At 36.7% G+C, this 20,742-nt stretch overlaps 1 protein-coding gene and 1 long non-coding RNA gene across 3 annotated transcripts in view; one reads left to right on the forward strand and one right to left on the reverse strand.

Annotated features, from left to right (window-relative positions):
- The window catches only part of LOC140467135 (uncharacterized), a 54,707-nt gene extending 34,205 nt beyond the window's left edge, over positions 1 to 20,502 (forward strand). The window contains exons 2-3 of the long non-coding RNA XR_011955351.1: positions 14,462 to 14,523; positions 17,510 to 20,502. This is a non-coding gene — a long non-coding RNA (uncharacterized lncRNA). The remainder of the gene's footprint in view (positions 1 to 14,461; positions 14,524 to 17,509) is intronic.
- Positions 1 to 20,742, reverse strand: part of lgr6 (leucine-rich repeat containing G protein-coupled receptor 6) — a 255,696-nt gene that overhangs the window by 232,173 nt on the left and 2,781 nt on the right. The gene's annotated exons all lie outside the window — the stretch shown is intronic.

Genomic DNA, 20,742 nt, shown 5'->3' on the forward strand with positions numbered 1-20,742 from the left:
ATCCTCACTTTCTCCCTGATAAATTCAGTATCAAGTGTCACTAACTGGAACAGCACTGCAGTGTATCTATGAGACATAGCATCAGCATTCTACAGTCAGAATGACTATTCCACAATTATTTCAAGGAGATAAATAATGTATCAAGTTGTCTTTTTATAATATAGCAAATCTATATGCTAAGTGCCACGTGACTTCATCACAACTACACATTACATGCAATTATGGTCTTATTGCACATTGTTTCACCATAAAGATATCACTAACACTGTGCAAGGGAAAGTGGATGAGTGATGCGCTATCATAAGTAATGTTGCAAGAGTACTTGCATCCTTTGTTACACTTCTGTAATTTCTAAAGGCTATCCTTTATATCTATGAATAGTTAAAATTTAAAAGTGTTTTGGAAATTGAGACTTGTTTTGAGACATAAGAACAGTCTTTTTTTAGATTAGATTAGATTACATTACAGTGTGGAAACAGGCCCTTCGGCCCAACAAGTCCACACCGACCCGCCGAAGCGCAACCCACCTATACCCCTACATTTACCCCTTACCTAACACTACGGGCAATTTAGCATGGTCAATTCACCTGACCTGCACATCTTTGGACTGTGGGAGGAAACCGGAGGAAACCCACGCAGACACGGGGAGAATCTGCAAACTCCACACAGTCAATCGCCTGAGGCAGGAATTGAACCCGGGTCTCTGGCGCTGTGAGGCAACAGTGCTAACCACTGTGCCACATTAGTTCAGAACATCTAAGACATATATTACCTCAGTGTTAAGGTTTTATTTGTAAACTGCAGACCAGAAGTGTTTGGTTAGAATTGAAAGGGTTACTTGGAACTAATAAAGTCTAAACTGAGTTGAACAACTGATTTAAAAGGATCTCAAGACAAGGAATTGAAAGAAATGGGTCAGTGAAACTTATAGATGTGATGGAGAATGGTATCTGAGTACTGAGAAGTGATGGTATTGAGACAGATGGAATTAAATTTTACTGTGTGTTTCAAAGTCTACCAAACTTTGTTATTTGTAAATAGTTTGGTTTATTCCATTTTATTTTCATTTCTTTCCCAGAAAACAGAACAAAATGTGATTTCTTAGGTTGGATTTCAGTTTCAGATCTGACCTGTCTAGCAACAACATCAGCTGGGATCAGAACACATTTCATAGAGTGAGCAAAATTTAAATTTGGGCATTTGCAAAAACTTTCATTTTTGTTCACTGTTAATAAATAAAATAAATATGAGCCATAGCATATGATCTCTTAAGCCCATTCAATACTGAGGCTGCTCTGCTTCCTGAATTCCACTTTCTCCTCTCTCCCCCATCTCCCTTGAGTCAAAAAGAGACCAAAAATCTGTTTGCCTCAAACTTGATAACACTCAGTGATGGAGAATTCACAACTCTTCAGGGTAGAGAATGTCAAACTTCACAATGTATTCTGAGTGAGGAAATTTCTGCTCATCTCACATTTAAATGATAAATGAGTTTTCCTGAGACGGTCCTAGATCCCATTTAGAAGAAACAACCTTTCACCTTACTCTGCCAAACCTTGTACATTTTAATTGAATAATCTTACATTCTTCTAAGCTCCAGGGAGTATCTAGTGAACATTTGCTGCACTCCCTTAAAAGCAAATGTATCCTTATTCAGATATAGAGAACAAAACTGCAGACAGCACATCAAGGGAAAGGTTCTGGACAAATTGTAGCAAGGTTTCATTATTTCTCCAATCCCTGTGCAGTAAAGAACTTTCCTCCTTAATTATTTGCTATGCCTTTGTGCTAACTTTCTATGTTCCTTGTATCAGTTTATTCACAAACATCAATATGTAAATGTTTCATGCTTTAAATAATACTTCTGCTTTTCTATTATAACTGCCAAAGCAAACAACCTTACAATTTCCAACATTTACACTTTTGAGCAAATTGTTGTCCTTTCACACAACCTGTCTGTAACTTAAGTTCTCTTCACAGCTTTCATTACAACTTAGATTTGTATTGTCCACAAATTAGAATCTATTACTCTCTCTTTCTCCATTTAAGTCACTACTATAGGAAAAAAGTAGCTGAGGCCTCAACATTGATCGTTGTGGCACTCCATGATTTATTGCCTGATATCTTGAAAATACTCTGTTTATCCCTATCCTCGGCTTCTTTGTCCATTAACCAATCTTCCATCAATGTGAATATATTACTCACAGCACCATGAGTCCTTCATCAAGCACACTTACTTTACGTCTGACACCTTATCAAATAGCTTTTGGAAATCCATAAATATTGCATCCTCTTTATCCACCCTATTAATTATATCCTCAAAAAAAATTCAAATCCATTTGTCAAATGCAATTCCCCTTTCGTAAAGGAATGATGACGCTGGTCAGGCTATAATTTTTGTAAGGAATGCTTAATAAAAAGATTCCAACATTTTGCTAATGACCACTTGGAGATTAATTGGCCTGAGGTTCTTTATTTTCTCGCTCTCCCTTCCTTTTTTGAACAGCACAATTATACTTGCTCATTTTGAATCCACTGTAAATGTTCCAGAATCAAGAGAATTTTGAAAAATCATAATCACTGCTTCTGCTATCTTTGCAGATACTTTTTTATAACCTTAGGACATCAGCCATCTACTTCTCGGAATTCATTGGATTTTAGATATTTAAGTCCCGTAATACTTTCTCTCTGATGATATTTATTATTTTAAACCCCTCAGCCCACTTTGGTCCATTGGTTGCTTTTTGCCTCTGTTTTGTAAGTAATGTCTTGAACTGTGAAGCTCGACTCAAGACATTTATTCAAAGTTTTTGCCATTTCAATACTCTTGTCTCTGCCTCTCAGGAATCAACATTCACTCTCCTTTACACATATAGTTTGGAAGAACTCATAAGATTTTTGTTTAAAAAAATCTTTTTGTTTAAATAATCTTGGTATGGTTGGGGAGGCAATAGCCAATTGCTGATTGTTAACTCAGAGACCCAGATAATCTTCTGAGGATGTGGGTTCATGTCCCACCACAGTAGATGGTAGAATTTGAATGATCTGGAATTAAGACTCTAACAATGACCAGGAATCCATTGCTATTTGTTGAAAAAAACCATCTGGTTCACTAATGTCTTTTAGGGAAGCCACCTGTACCTGGTCTGACTGCATGTGACTCCAGACTCAAATGTACTTGACTCTTAACTGCCCTCTAGGCAATTCAGAATGGGGGATAAATGCTGCCGAGACAGTGATACCCTCATAGAGTCATAGAGATGGACAGCACAGAAACTGACCCTTTGGTCCAACCCGTCCATGCCGACCAGATATCCCAACCCAATCTAGTCCCACCTGCCATTATCTGGCCCATATCCCTCCAAACCCTTCCTATTCATATACCCATCCAAATGCCTTTTAAATGTTGCAATTGTACCAGTCTCTCATCTCATGACTGAGTATAGAAAAAAATGATAACTGCATGAATTTCTAATGTTTACTGAGGACAGTATTTTCAACTTGGTTGAAGGTTTCCTATTAAAACTTTGGTGACTTAATTGCATGACATAGTATTGATGGCTACAGGACAGTTCTACATTCACAAAGTGCAACGTTACTGTGTTCATGTATCTCTGAATACATGGTAACATTATGTGAGGCAGTAAGAATGGTTACATGGGTATAATTAATAGGTTCCAAAGAATAAGAACCTTCCACTCTATTTATCTCCATAGTTCCTTCTAAATACATGAGGTAGATGCTGAAATTGTGTGCACAAGCAATTAGGAATTGGTAACTTGCATCCTACAGATGTGGACAGCAGGTTGGATTAATGTTATTACATCACCAGTGACACCTATGGATAAAAGTTAAGGGAAGTTTTGGATGTAGGTTTGCTCGCTAAGCTGGAAGGTTCATTTCCAGACGTTATGCTACCCTACTAGGTAACATCTTCAGTGGGCCTCAGGTGAAGCAATGCTGAAAATTCCTGCTTTCTATTTATATCTTTGGATTGGTGATGTCATTTCCTGTGGTGATGTTATTTCCTGTGGTGAAGTCACTTCTGGTTCCTTTTCTCAGGGGGTGGTAGATGCGGTCTAACTCGATGTGTTTGTTGATAGAGTTCCAGTTGGAATGCCATGCTTCTAGGAATTCTCGTGCGTGACTTTGTTTGGCTTGTCCTAGGATGGATGTGTTGTCCCAGTCGATCTTCACCACAGGAAATAACATCACCACAGGAAATGACATCACCAACCCAAAGAACCCCAAACATATAAATAGAAAGCAGGAATTTTCAGCATTGCTTTGCCTGAGGCCCACTGAAGATGTTACCTAGTAGGGTAACAAAACATCTGGAAATGAACCTTCTAGCTCAGTGAGCAAACCTACATCTAAAACCTCAATCTGAGCTACAAATCTTCTCAAAACTTGTTAAGGAAAGTGTTTGATTTTCACAGTTATTGTTGCAGATCAACTTTAAACTGTGACCAAAGAGTCAACTATAAATCTAAGTTTCTGTGGGCACTACTTCTTTAACAAATGGATCTTGAACAAAGAGCAATGAACCTTACAGCACAGGAACAGGCCCTTCGGCCCTCCAAGCCTGTGTTGATCCATATCCTCTGTCTAAATCTGCTGCCTATTTTCCAAGGATCTGTATCCCTTTGCTCCCTGCCCATTCATCTATCTGTCTAGGTACATTTTAAATGATGTTCCACCCGATCACCTCCACTGACAACGCATTCCAGGCACTCACCACTCTCTGCATGAAGAACTTCCCACGTATATCTCCCCTAAACTTTTCCCCTCTCACTTTGAACTCGTGACCCCTAGTAATTGATCCTCAACTCTGGGAAAATGTTTCTTGCTGTTCACCTTGTTTACACCTCTCATGATTTTGCAGACCTCAATCAGGTCCCACCTCAACCTTCTTCTTTCCAATGAAAATAATCCTAATCTACTCAATCTCTCCTCATATCTAGCACCCTCCATAGCAGGCAGCACCCTCTGCACCCTCCCCAAAGCATCCACACCCTTTTGGTAATGTGGTGACCAGAAATGTATGCAGTATCCCAAATGTCGCTAAATCAAAGTCTTATACAACTGTAACATGACCTGTGAACTCTTGTAGTCAATACCATGTCCAATAAAGGAAAGTATGCTATATGCTTTCTTAACCACTCTACTGACCTGCATTGACACCTTCAGTGAACAACGGACCTGAACACCTAGATCTCTCTGTACATCAATTTTCCCCAGAACCTTTCCATTTACTGTATAATTCGCTCTCGAAATGCATCTTCCAATATGCAGCACCTTGCATTTGTCCGGATTGAACTCTATCTACCATTTCTCCTCCCAACTCTCCAATCTATCTATATTCTGCTGTATTCTCTGACAGTCCCCTTGACTACCTGCTACTCCACTAATCTTAGTGTCATCTGCAAACTTGCTAGTGAGGTAACCTATACCTTCCCCATATAATTTATGTATATCACAAACAACAGTGATCCCAGCATGGACCCCTGTGGGACACCACTGGTCATAGGCATTCATTTTGAAAAGTTCCCTTCCACTACTACTCTCTGTTTCCTATTGCCTGAGCATTTCTCTATCCATCTAGCTAGAATATCATGGACCCCATGCAACTTCACCTCTTCATCAGCCTCCATGGGGAACCTTATCAAAAACCTTACTAAAGTCCATATATATGACACCTACATCCCTTCCCTCATCAATCAACTTTGTTACCTCTTCAAAGAATTCTGTTAGGTTTGTACAACATGACCTTCCCTGCACAAAATGCGGCCTATCACTGATAAGCCAATTTTCTTTCAAATGGGTATATATCTTATCCCTTAGTATCTTCTCCAGTAGCTTCCCTACCGCTGATGTCAGGTTCACAGGTCTGTAATTATCTGGATTATCCCTGTTACTCTTCTTAAACAAGGGGACAACATTAGCAATTCTCCAGTCCTCTGGGACCTCCCCTGTTTTCACTGATGCTGCAAAGATATCTGTTAAAGCCCCAGCTATTTCTTCTCTCGCTTCCCTCCTGGGATAGATCCCATCCAGATCTGGGGACTTGTCCACCTTAATGCCTTTAGAATATACAACACTTCCTCCCTCCTTATGCCGACTTGACTGAGATTAATTAAAGTTCTATCCCTAACCTCAACATCCAACATGTCCCTCTCCTTGGTGAATACCATTGCAATATGCATTGAAACTGCTCATTTTCTCAGCTGCATAAGGACGAGAAAGTATGTTTTAAAGTATTTCCATGAGAAAAATATCTAATTTATTTGAAAGCTCAGATAGCGTCATCAGTATTGATGAAATAATTCAGTATAATATTTTTACAAATAATTTTCAGAGATTTTAAATCAGATTATTTGCAGGCGACAGACTACCTCAAATTTATTGATGAAGCTACTCCAGCCTACTCCTCTTAAATATATCAAGAAATAATTTTAATAGGAACAACAACATCTTACATGTATACAGTCACAGAGTCGTAGAGTTGTACAGTATGGAAACAGACTCTTTGGTCCAACTCTGACCAGGTATCCTAAATTAATCCAGTCCCATACATCACTTTCTCCCATCCACCACTTCCTCTGGTAACTCATTCTTCCCACACACCATCCTCTGTGTTAAAAAATTTGCCTGCCAGATCCCTTTTAAATTTTTTCTCTCTCACTTTAAATCTATGCCCTCTAGCTTTGGACTCTCCTACTCTGGGAAAAACGACTTTGGCTATTCACCCTATCCATGCCCCTCATGATTTTGTAAACCGCTATAAGGTCAGCCCTCAGCCTCCAACGCTCCAGGAAAAATAGTCACAGCCTATTCAGTCTCTCCCAATAACTCAAACCTCTAACCCTGGCAACACGCTTGCAAATCTTTTCTGAACCCTTTCAAGTTTAACAACATCTTTCCTATTTATGTGGCATCTTTGAAAGATGTTTTGTTAGTGCATTGTAAAACAAAGTATGACACTGAACAATTAAGCCAGATGATTAAAGTTTTGGTCAAACAGCCAGATTCTAAGGAATGTCTTAATGATGCAATGTGTGCTAAACAGGTTATCTTAGAGCTTGGGGCCTAGATAATACCTGGAAAGCTGGACAATAAATGCTGGAGCAATTGGAAATAGTGAAGCCTGTGGAATTGGATGAGCAGACATACCTTGGAGCATTTTGTGAAAGTAAAGGAGATTGTAGAGATAGGGAGAAACAAGACAATGGAGGTATTTGAAAAAAACAGGTTAAGAATTCTAGAATCAAAATGTTGTTGTACTTTGAGGCAACACAGGTCAGTGAATACAGGGATGAGAGATAAATGGAATTTGCTGTGGGTTACGCACAGGCAATAAAGATTTGGATGACCTCAAGTTTATGGAGGATACAACGTGGGACACCAGCCAGGAATATGTTGGAATAATCCAGCCTAAAGTTAACAAAAGCATGAAAGAAGGTTTCAGCAGCAGATAAACTGGAACATTTGCAAAGTTCTGTGATATTACGGAGTTGGAAACAACTGGTCCTAATTAAGGCACAAATAGAAGCTCATCACATGATCAAATGTGACACCAGCATTGTAGGCAGGCTTGTTTAATCTCAGCTCCCTGCCAGGGAGAGGAATGGAGTGAAGCACTATAAAACAATGGGTTCCCAATATGTAATTTGAGAAAGGTTCTACTCATTCAATATTGGCTAGTAGGTTGGAATATGATAATAGGAGGCAAAGAAGGTGGTGGAGAGGTACAGCTTTGTAACATCAGAATAATCAGTTCTGTTCATCCAGTTATAGGAAGGATATTATTCAGCTGGAGAGGGTTCAGAAGAGATTTGCCAGGATGTTGCTGGGTATGGAATGTTTTGAGTTATAAAGAAAGGCTGGATAGGCTGCAAACTTTCTTCACTAGAGCTTGGGAGGTTGAGAGGTGACCTTATAGAAGTTTATAAAATAATGAGGGATATAAATAGAGTTACTGGCAGTTATCTTTTCCGTAGTATAGGGGAATTTCAAGACTAAGGGGTAAATTTTAAAGGTGAGAGGAGAGGATTTAAAAAAGATATGAGGAGCAATTGTTTTACATAAAGTGTGGTTCATGCATGGAATGCACTTCCTGAGGATATGGTGGATGTGGTACAATCATAATGTTTACAAGTCATGAGGAAAGGTTTGGAGGGACATAGGCCAGAAGCAGGCAGGTGGGGCTTGTTTAGTTTTGGATTATGATTGCCTGGACTGGTTGGAACGAAGGGTCTGTTCCTATGCTGTATGAGTCTGACTTCATGATACGTGAAAACTAAAGATGTACCTTTGGATGATGTTGCTAGGGGGCAGCACTTATATGTAATATAGGAGTCAGGCTAAAGGTCGATCATTTCATCACGTCAGAAATGTTCAGCATGGGAGCAGGAAAATAAATCATTGCAAATTATTTTCTGATGAGATTATATTGATAAGAATAGAGTCAGACGAGCACAGTCTGACCTAACAGGAAAACAGTGAAGAGATATGGGAGAAGGATGGTTTAGTCAATGTGTTAAAAGATTCAAGGTAAAAACAATGACTGCAGATGCTGGAAACCAGATTCTGGATTAGTGGTGCTGGAAGAGCACAGCAGTTCAGGCAGCATCCAAGTAGCTTCGAAATCGACGTTTCGGGCAAAAGCCCTTCATCAGGAATAAAGGATTAAAAGTGTTAAAAGATTCAGTCAAGCCAAGAAGGAGGGAGGTGTAAAGTTTACCTCTGTCACAGTCATACAGAACAAAAGGAAACAAATACATTCTGTTAGATGGCCTAATTCCATTGATTATGAAAGATTTTATATTTGTTACATTGCAAAATAATTTTAGCAGAAATTTTTGAATAGGAAGCTAACAAGTGCAGTTTCAAGTACATTCTACCTAAAGTGGAAACTCTACTCCAGGGTGTAGTAAATCTTTATATTATTTTCACATCAGTGATGTCCATTTGACATGATTTAAATAAAAAGGCATCATCTGTCAGAATGTATATTTGCAATGCTAAAAGACTGCCCCCCTTTAATCCTCCTTTATATACTTGGACTTTGCTTAAAAAAATGAGCCTTGAAATCAGACACTATGGAAATGATGGAAGCAGGACCAAAATGCCACAACATATTAGCAAAGGAACACAGCTGTCAAATTGTTATGATGTCTTCATAAAGTAATGAAAGATAATAAATACAGCTTCACCAAATATAATTTAACTAATTGAATATCTGTTAAAGACCAAATATCCTATCCATTTAATGTTCCCTAATTTTATCAAAATATAATCTGCATTTACATTTAAAAGGGGATTTTCATACTCTGTACTTATAGGAAAATTGTTTCAAGGAACTAAATAAAGAAAAAAGAAAATATGCACTTATAGAAAGCAACCAAATAAAAATTTTTGAAGTCTTTGATTCCTAAGATTTATCTTTTCAATGTTATAATAACCGGAGTCCCAATCCTGTTAATTGTCATTTGACATATTACAAAATTACTATGTTTGGATGAAGCATTTTACCTAGCATTTGCAAGGTTTTAGTTACAACTGGAAGTGATTCAGTGTACAAATCTAATGAATTATCCCAAGCGATTAACAAAGCCCCACTATGACTTCAATCATATGCTATTGAATAATGAGACCCCAGAATATATTGGAATAACCCTTCCAAAGGAACTAATCTGATTGTCCTTATTTTCAACATTATATACATGTAGAAGAACTAATGGTCTCTGAATCACAAATTTACTCTGAAACAACTGAAATTTAATTAAAGCAGTGTTCTAGAACCTATCACATTCACTAAAAGTAGTCAATAACTTACTTTGATTTATTCCGTTCCTTCAATTCCATGCAAGATAATGAATAGCAAGAATCGGTCACCAGCTCTAGTTTATTGCAATCTCTTTCATTCCAGCAAAGAGCACATACCACTCTTGAAGCAAGAAGTACTCAGTGAACCAAATGGAAATGATTTGTTGACATAGGGAAGGGAAGATGGTCAATTTTAGCTTAACCTAGAGAAAATACTACCAGTATCAAGCACTGCAGAGCACCTCTACGAACACAGAATTATCTTAACATGAATTACTTCTTTTTAAGATTACATCAGTGTACCAGTTCTCAAACAAAAATGGACTTTCTTATGAAAGTTCCTTGAAAAAAACAACAGGAATGACTATAATTTGTTACCAATCTATGATTTGATCATCATTTCTCACTCCACAATAATTTACTTTTGAGAAAGTAGAAATCAAAAATTAATAAAACAGAAAAATCTTGGACTTTGTGAATTCGGCTCCAGTATTATTAAGCCCTTCATCACTGCTGCACTATATTCAACTCCCAAATGTCAAAAATGTGTATGTTACCTATTTTTATCTTTATTTTCCTCTATGTTCATTTAAAATAGTGTAAAGACCCATGTATCAACATCCCTGTTGTTATTGACTTGGACATAGCTCAATCATGATAGTAGAAAACGTATGAAATGATATCCAATATTGTCCAGTTAAGATATTAAGTAATGCTTAAGATACTATGCATCTTTTGAAATTATGACATTGCAGAGAACGCTAAAAGAGTAATAAAGATGATTCAGCAATTTATAATTATAGTTCATGAAAGTCTCAAACTAACTTGTTTTGAATATGAAAATAAGGAGAAAGGACATGATCTGTGTTAAAGGTATGATATAAATTAAATTCGTTGTTGCTTTTGATTTCTAGTCTGACCAAAGGCAATGGATAAGATTTATGTAAGCAGGTTATTTGGATCAGAAGCACCAAATCACATTCATACTTTGTAAAGATACTAAATAAACTTCTTGCTTTCACCTTTCCTGGAAGAAAATAATAGATATGTAGGATCTACTCCAGACTTAAACACATTATTCTAAAACCTAAAACTAGCTGGATCAGCAATAGTGATGTTGAATCCCATGAATTATATTTTTGTATTTTTTGATTCTCTAGTGATAAATTTATTCCAGCATTTGCTGGTGAATTGTTTAGAATCTACTGCACTATGCATGATGGTGAATCAGAAAGCGAGATTAATTTACCAATGCATTGATCCCACTGATTTTGAAATTTGTAACTAATTTTGATTGCAATCAGGTTTTCATATGCCTTGACTTATTAATATATTAATTGATAATCATTATAAAAGTGCTTGTTAGTGGCACATTCCTCCATTTCTGCAAAGGTTCCATTCCTGAAAACCCCTGTGAATGAAGTATTTGTGAATGCAAATCTTAATAACTAATGATAAAAATAGGGTTTAGGTTCCTGGACCTCAAGACTATGACTTTCTGCATATTATTTTTGGGGTTAAGATAATAAATGTTACTGACATTATGTGAAGACTTCAATAGAATATTTATAGAACATGGTAGACTCATGGAGGCTGACGTCACTGCCTACAGCACTAACCAACATACCACTTTGCAACTTATCCAATACTTCCACCTTTTTACTAAGCCTCTTGCTTGTGTAGAGACATAATAGGAGTACCATTTCACTTGGGTACTATCACAATATCACAAAGCGTACAAGGGCAGGTGTGAGAGCGAGGTGCGTACAACTAACTTCAATGAGACAAAACAAGAGAAGACAGAGGGAGGGAGATGCTGATAGTATCTAAACATGGGTTAGAGGGAGAGGGTGCGCGAGAATGTGCCCACATTTACATTCGTGGTTGTGCATCTCCTTTGAGGTGGTATGGCAGCCTACCTCTTAAAATTATTTTCTCATTTGCTGTGGAAGTGCTCATGAATATGTGATTTTGGCCTGTGGATGTTGATTAATTAGTTACTTTTGTTTTGGCGCAGGTAGGCAAACTTACACAAACTGATTTCATGGATCCAGAGGAACGACTGTAGCATTTTCTAAAACCGTCTGCCTAAATCAGATTTGTTTAATTGTTTATGGAAAATCCATTTTAAACATCACATGTAATATAACATGATTCTTAATATATTAATTTGTTGTTTAATGTTTATCGAAGAGTCATCACTATTGGTAGATCCCATTACTTCACTTAATAAATAGAATAGAGAAAGTTAAGGGCATATTAAAGAGTTTACCATTATTTAAATATTTTTACTATTCAGTTACACTTCATTGAAGTCATAATTTGCTTCCTGAACAAAATTGTTATCTACTTCCTTGTTGATACATATACAATTACAAAGATCAGAAATCTAAATACATACTGTGGTTTGATCCAAAACAATACATGCGTGAACTATATCATGATATCAATGTGGGAATAATTAGAATTTATGGCACAAATAGTGAGGTAATCAAACAATATTATTTTCTTATGACCATGTCAATAATTATATGCTGCAGGTTTGACCAGTTATCTTGTGCATTCAGAAGATATTTCACATAGCTTTTTGATTTGAAGGTGTGTCTTATGTTTGCTTAACTTCTCATGACATTACTGTTGACGGTATGTTACTTGGTTTTCAGAATAGAAGTACGCCATGGCTGTAAGCATGCAAATATTTTTATTTAATTTGTTTCGCAAGTGTAGTTATATCGTGCAGTCTTGATATGTTGAATAGTTTCCTCATTCAGTTCCTATTTCTGACTTAAAGATCCATTGCTAAATTATCCAGCGTAGCTGTATAAAATAATTGGGATATACCAGTGCCCAATGCTCATCCTTACTTTTCTCCATTCAAAACAATTCAAGATACTATCAATAAAAATTCTTCAATACATTTTATGATGGAACAGTTTCAGAACAAATTGAGATATTGGCTGAAATTATTGTGGCATGGCAATGAACAGCAGCCACCATTAGTTAGAATTTCCCTTGCTTATTTATTCCCTGCAACATTATCTGATAAAAATTGCTGGAAATGAGAGATGTGTATACAGCCCTCTGCAGTGTACCAATAATCTGAGTGAACAAGGTAAGCAAGTGAACAAAGTCTCCTTGATCTATGAAATTACCAACAGAATGGCACACAAGTTAAAATAAAGACTTAAAGTCAAATCAGATGCAGAATTAACTAAAGGGAAAGAGAGACTGAATTGAGAGATAAAAAAAAGAGAAAGAAAGAGAGAAAGTAAGAAAGGGAGAAAGAGAGAAAGAAAACTGCAGACAAAAATCAAATTAACGAAAATATCAAACAAATAGAATCTGAAAGAATGAATCACTGTTTCTAAAAAAAAATTCAATGTCAGAGATATTAACTGGTAATAGTTCATATTAACCATACAATTAAAAGAATAACCTTCTGTGATGTGTTTACTTCATATTTACAGTAGAAGTAGAAGTATTTCTCACTGTTTAGTGCATTTGGATGGAAAGTTAATCAATGTGATTAAGCTCATGACAGATCATCTCCAACAGCAATGATTTTACTCCTATATTTAATTCTGTATCCACCCTCACCTTACATTTCTTTGTGATTTAACAAGAACAGCAGCCATTCAATTTACTATTATTTCTATAGGAATTTTGGGGTTTTTTACAACCAAATCTTACACAACTATGCACTAGGTCATGAATCGCGCATGATTAGATTAGATTACTTACAGTGTGGAAACAGGCCCTTTGGCCCAAGTCCACACCAACCTGCCGAAGCGTAACCCACCCATTCCCGTACATTTACCCCTTTACCTAACACTACGGGCAATTTAGTATGGCCAATTCACCTGACGTGCACATCTTTGGACTGTGGGAGGAAACCGGAGCAGCCGGAAGAAACCCACGCAGACACGGGGAGAATGTGCAAACTGCACACAGTCAGTCGCCTGAGGTGGGAATTGAACCCGGGTCTCTGGCGCTGTGAGGCAGCAGTGCTAACCACTGTGCCACCGTGCCGCCCACCGGTCTGGAAAAAGTAGAAAAACTTCCCATTCATAGAAGGATTAAGACTGAGAGGACACAGATTTAAGGTGATTTGCAAATGTTGCAGCTGTGATTTGAGAATTTTTTTTACAAGCGTAGCTTGGGTCTGTAACACACTGCCTGGAATTGTGGTGGAGGCAGTGTTAACGTAAGTATTCAACTTGGCATTGAATGGTTACTTGAATAAATAGAATATGCAACAGCACAAGGAAAAGGCAAGCAAATGACACAAAGTCATAACGTTCATTGCAGAGCCAGTGTCGCCACAGTGGGATGAATGGCCTCCTTTTAAATCACAACAATTCCATAAATCTGTAGCTGAGTTAAATGTGGTCATGACTTCAGCTACATTGGAAGTATGCTATCTGATGATGAAAATGTCAACATAAAAGTGATAACTCACATAAAGAATGCAAGTGTGGCCTTTGATTGTTCATCCTGAAATGCTTGAAGCACATAGTATTGAGCTAGCCTTAATTTCATATTTAATATATTGTATGAATACCCTGTATATGTGAACCAGTAACACTCCATTGAGGTCTGTTAACAGCTACAAATCTTTGCCAATATTTTACAGCTTACATCTTATTGCATGGAAAGACAAGATCATTAACATCACACTGCTGTTATTGGAGCAAGGTAAGATGTAGGTTTATAATATTACTATTTGGGAACTTGAATTCTAAAGTAGTGATAAACGGCTTGTTTGGTTTTCAATGCTGCAAAGGTCTGATTTGTTGTTTAAGATAAGGCTATAAAATATTTGGAATTTTGAGCTAAAAACAGTCATTCTAAGAAATTATGTGATTTAGGCTAAATATTTCAATAAGCTACCTAGTGAGTTAATAACTACTCACTGTTGACTTAATATTTTTAAGATTCAGAGTAAGGGAGATAATGCCCAAGGCTACAAACAAGTTGAGTTCAAAAGAAAAGGTACAATCCAGCAGAAAGGCAGTTCAGTTTTCGGCAGCTTCCAACAAAAAAACAGTTAAAAATCACTCAACACTAGGTTATTGTCCAATAGGTTTATTTGGAAGCACTAGCTTTCAAACTGCTGCTTCTTCATCAGGTGCTTTGAAAGCCAGTGCTTCCAAATAAACCTGTTGGACTATAACCTGATGTTGTGTGATTTTTGAATTCGTCCAACACCAGCACCTCCAAATCGTGTCTGACAGAAAATAAGTCTTAAGCTATTTTAGCAGCTTAAATGTAGTTTAAGTTTATTTAGTTTATTATGTAGTTGAGTTTATTTCTTCATGTGTAACATGGGAAAAATATTGTAAGTGAGTGTGTAGGAAATCACCAAAAAGAAATGCTGTGACCTCATCACTTGAATACGAAATTTTAAAGTGCAAAGGCGAGTGACACTTTACTGGGATTGATTGTCTGTAAATGTTATTGTTGTGAAAAATCCTTTTTATTTTGCTGTTTGGGTAAGGGATCTTTCAAATTTGTCATGTATATGATTTCTTTGCCTTTTGTGTAATTCTTTAATATAAATGTAGTTTCATGTGAATGTGTTCAGTGATTTATTACTATGTTGAACAAATTACAAAAACAAAATGTAGGGCCTCATTAAGTAAATTTCACTCTGCAACCTGGCTTTTCCGGAGTTACCATAAACTGGACCACGGGGAAGAAAAGAATGAATACACTGAGCTGCAAAATTGTTTCTCATTGTATACTTCATATTTTCATCCACTTCATAAGATCCACTGCATATTTCTTATATGACCCTTATGAGTTGTAAATCCATTCAAGAAACAACCTTATATAACAGTTTTGCCTTACAATCCTTTTCTTTCTGTATATGTTCCCCCAAGGCTTGTATAATGACTTATTTTTTTAAAAAGTAATCTTTTAATATATTCTAAAGGTTCTAAGATAAACCAAATAATTGATTTGTACAATTTTATCCTGAAAGACTTAAAAACTGGTGCGTTGTAAATTTTATTGACATGCCCCTGTATATTCAAAATAATAAACTAATTTTACATTGTAAAAACTGACCATAAAACGATGCAAAAATACAGTCAAAGATTGCATGACTTCTTTGTAGTTTGAAAGACTTCCTTGTCTTCAACAGAAGCAAAAGGAAACATTCAGGTTGACATTGATTTGATGTCTTTTCCTAAAAGGCAGCCCTGAAAGTATAATTTTAAAATGAAAAGGCATTCCAATACATATATTTGGGCTGCTTCCAACACTTAACTTGTGAACACCACAAGATATATGATTGACCTCACTTTTCACGTTATTTGGAAAAGGAACTTGAAATGCTAGAGGTCGCATAAATAGATCGACATACTTACTTGTTGCTAGATGTAAGTTTGCTCGCTGAGCTGGAAGGTTCGTTTTCAGACATTTCATCACTGAGGTCACAACATCAGCCTCTGGAGAAGTGCTGATGTTACAACCTGCTTATTATTTTTGTATTCAGGTTTACAAACCTAAACACACAAATAAAAAGTGGGTCATAACACCAGTGCTTCACCAGAGGCTCACAGATGATGTTACCTAGCATGGTGATGAAACATCCAAATACAAACCTTCCAGCTCAGTGAGCAAATTTACATTCAGAACCGCAGCCTGATCTACAAATCTTCTCAAAACTCGCTTACTGATTTCTTTTAAAATTCAGTAAGATTCTGCTTGCAAAGAGTTCATCGATGAAGTTCACCTGATCCAACTTCAATTTTACCTGAGAACCAATCTCTTAGAATTCTGAATTTAACACACTTAGCAGCTTACTGAAAATAGTTTGCCTTTCAAAGATCATCACTTCAGCTAAAGTCTCAGATATCACAGGGCTGTCATGAAAGAATCTGGGACAAGTGTATAATATAACTTTATTTTTATTTCCCCATGTGTAACTACTCATCATCTAAGAAAAACAAATGAGTCAGATGTTTCACTTTTAACCACCTATCTATGCAATAGTAAACGGCTTACATTTGTTTTAAACTCACAGAAGAAATATTTAGATCAGGATGATCCCTCAAGTTAAAAAAAACATACAAAAACATACAGAACCTGCTATAAACCAGACACGGGGCCTTCAGATCAGGAGACCCACTCAAATATAGGGAATCCAAGTATGACCTTCGCAGAGCCATTAAGACAGCCAAAGACCAATACCAATCCAAACTAGAGACCCAGACAGACATCTGGTGACCATGGCAAGGACTGAATGACATCACAGGTTCCAAAAAGAGACAGTGTAAGATAACAGACAATGACACATCCCTCCCAGATCATCTCAATGCCTTTTATGCTCGCTTTGAGCAGAATTTCGGCAGAGAGGTAACACCTATTCCAACAAGTCCTGACAAACCTATCCCAACAGTCACTGCATCAGAAGTCAGATCAATTTTCCTTTATGTGAATCCAAGGAAAGTGATGGACCAGATGGAGTACCAGGCTTTCAATGCCAGCAAAACCAAGGAACTCATTATTGACTTTCAGTGGAATGTTACTCATGCCCCCTATACATTAACAGCACAGAGGTGGAACGAGTTGAGAGTATCAAGTTCCTGGGAGTGGTCATCCACAACACGATTTCTTGGACTCTTCATGTCGATGCACTGGTTACAAAGGCTTAACAATGTCTCTTCTTCCTCAGGCTGCTGAGGAAATTTGGCATGATGGCGAATACCCTTGCCAACTTTTATAGGTGCACCATTGAGAGCATTCTGTCTGGATGTATCGCTACCTGGTATAGCAACTGTACCATTCAAGATCGGAGACAGTTACAGAGAGTGGTGGATGCGACCCAGCCAACCTCCCATCTACAGAATCCATCTACCAGGCCCACTGTCAAGGAAAGGCCGCCAGCCTTCTCAAAGATCTATCCCACTCTGGCAGTGTTTCTTCTACAATCTCTGCCATCGGGGAGAAGGAACAGAAGCCTGAATACATGCATCAGCTGGTTTTGAAACAGTTTCTACACTACTGTTGGTAGAATACTGAATGGACTCACAAACTCTTAACATTTGCTTGTACCTGTGTTTTTGTTTTTGCCGCTGTTTACTTATTATTATTTACTTATCTATGCTACTTAACTATGTGATCTGCCTGTATTGCTCACAAGACAAAGCTCTTCACTGTGCCTTGGTACAAGTGACAAGAAATTCAATTCAACTCAACTGCAATCGTCAAATGGAAAACATGCTGACAATAAGTACATGAATTCATCTATTGACATAATGCAATTCTCAATACTGAACACATGGAGGTTCCAGATAATATTAATAAAACCAAAATATCCAAGTAAACTTTTGGAAAATGTGGGTTTCAGACAAATGGCAATCAAATTTAAAAATATACAATGACTTGGAAAGAGTAAATATGCATGTTTAATTCAGAATCTATCATTTAATATGGTAGGTGTTGATAAATCTATGTAAGGTTTGGTAATTGTGAACATATGAAACTCGCCACCACAACATAATATATTTCCAAATTATGCAAGACAAGAAAAATATTGACGTATAAATGAAAATCAAGGAACAGTAATTTGAAGGAAGTAATGTTGATAATATAAAATTATCTGTGAAGGACTACACATTAAACATACTGTCTATTCTACTTTATCAAAATATGAAAGTCTGAAAGAACGGCATGAGGTTTAAACACTGAGTTAAGAATCGTTATGGATGATAAAATATTATAACTGCTTTTAAAAGAATCACAGGACACATTCTTTATTATATTTCAACAGCAAACCATTAAATAATGCAAAAAATCTATATATTGGACATAAAGATATATCTTGTGCAAAAGTAAACAGGAGAATCAGATAATGTAATTAGAATAAGCCAATTATTATTACAAAGGAACTCTTTACATGTTAAATAATTGGAATAAGGAACAGACTGCCACCTAGTGCACTAAACACTAATTCTGTTAAACCATTCGGCAAGTATTGAATCAATTTATGATTCAGCAAAGAACTAAAGCATTTAACTTTGGGTTGAATTAAGTGAAAAATTGGTCAGAGTGGATTTTAAAACAAGACTTGGCTGATGGAGCTGGTTAATGTGTGTGGATGCATCTGTGTTTATTTCTGTTTTTCACTGTGAGGAACTTCATCTTCTGTCATTTTCAGCTATTCACAAATAAGTAGGTGGGCAACCTATTAATTGATGTACACATTCAATGGGCTACTTAAAGAGGCACACAGCAGCCTCGAAATGATTCTCTCTTCAATTTTCACACCTTGGCAATGGCAGTATTCAGTATCAAAGCTGACCACGATGCTGCTTCAACATAATGCACCAACCTGCTCTTACACTATTCTCAAGAAATTACACTACACGGACCTTGAACCCTTTAAATCAAGTTAAACAGCTGCAGTACAAGGATGCTTATGTGGGGACATCAAACAAGCACACCAATCTCCCTTATTGCCTTAGGATACATGAGGTAGATTGAGTTCACAGCTAAAGAGAAGAGAATTCATATACAATAAGAGACTGTAAAGTTTACATTGCCAAGTTTTTTTTCTGAGAACATTCTCTGTACCTGCTTTATTCCAGTGCAAACTTGGCAGCGTAAGTGAAGGCTTAGATTGTGAATGATATGGTACACATTTATTATAGGTTATTAACACATCAGTATATGGTAAGCACATGTTGAAGTGCTAAACTTGATAATAGATTGCTTGCACCTAAAGAAAGGCACACCTTTGAGCTCATTACAGAAATGATGTTACTTTTTGTTTAGCGTGCATTTTTCCAAGCCTGTTTTCAGTTGCATTCACAATAATGAAAGAAGGTTCTGATGCTGGGCCAAACTATATTCTTATATTAAATTTACAGCTAATCCAAACATTTATCAATCGTGATTCATAATCTCAATATATTTTACCATATGGAATTATCTACTACAATACAAGTATAATACAAGGAATGAAAATGAGATGAACATTTTAAGCAATGCATAAAGTTTTGAATCATGAAAGAGGGCTAAATTGCAAAGAAAATTGCAGCATAAATTCTTAGACAGGTTCAGCAGACATATTTGGTGCATGCCAAATATCTTCTGTGTGATTATATTCAATGTAACCATTGGCATTGTCATCTATTGAGAGTGATATTTGCTCACAACTTATGCGAGCAGTTGTGACATTTTCTTTGCAACTTATAGTCTGATAGATGAGAAGCGACCTTTGGAAATCAATTGATGTCCAACTCACTTTTATTTCTAGAAGAGGAAGATTGTATTGACAATCTGAACAAAAAAAAAGATTTCATAACAATTCAATAATGTTTAATTATTGTTTTAAATTGGCTGTATTCTCACTGCAGCAGGTGTGAAGTGGAGCAATGGGAGGCTGCATTTCCCCTTTAGCAAATCAGATCCAGACAATCTGGTCTTCCGAATGCACAACATAATTTGCACCAGAGTATTTTGCATCAAACCAATTGTATGTATTACATATTGTATAACATCCTGTCTGGAGATATTCCTGGAGAAAACATTTTCTAGTTGTTAAAAACATATTTATGACATTTGTCCTGTATATGTTATTGGCTGACATGTCTTATTTGACTATTTTTGTGCATGTATTACATGTATGTTAATGAAAGCAGGCTAATGCTTACTTCAAAGGAACAGTTTTAATGAGTTGAGGCATACCTGTAATCATATATACATCAGGACCTGTTAGATCTCCTCAAGCTGTGTGGCTTATTAATACAGTTCTTAGAAACTAAAATGTCTAATTACAAGACACCTGAAAACACCTTTTTAACAATACTGCTCAATAGTTTCCAAGTCTTTACCTTTTAGGAGAGTATTTACTTTGTTACAAAGTGAGCTATTTAACGTTTTGAAAAAATACACGTTGAAACA

The sequence above is a fragment of the Chiloscyllium punctatum genome, chromosome 45 (genome assembly GCF_047496795.1).
Source record: "Chiloscyllium punctatum isolate Juve2018m chromosome 45, sChiPun1.3, whole genome shotgun sequence".
NCBI classification, from domain to species: domain Eukaryota; kingdom Metazoa; phylum Chordata; class Chondrichthyes; order Orectolobiformes; family Hemiscylliidae; genus Chiloscyllium; species Chiloscyllium punctatum.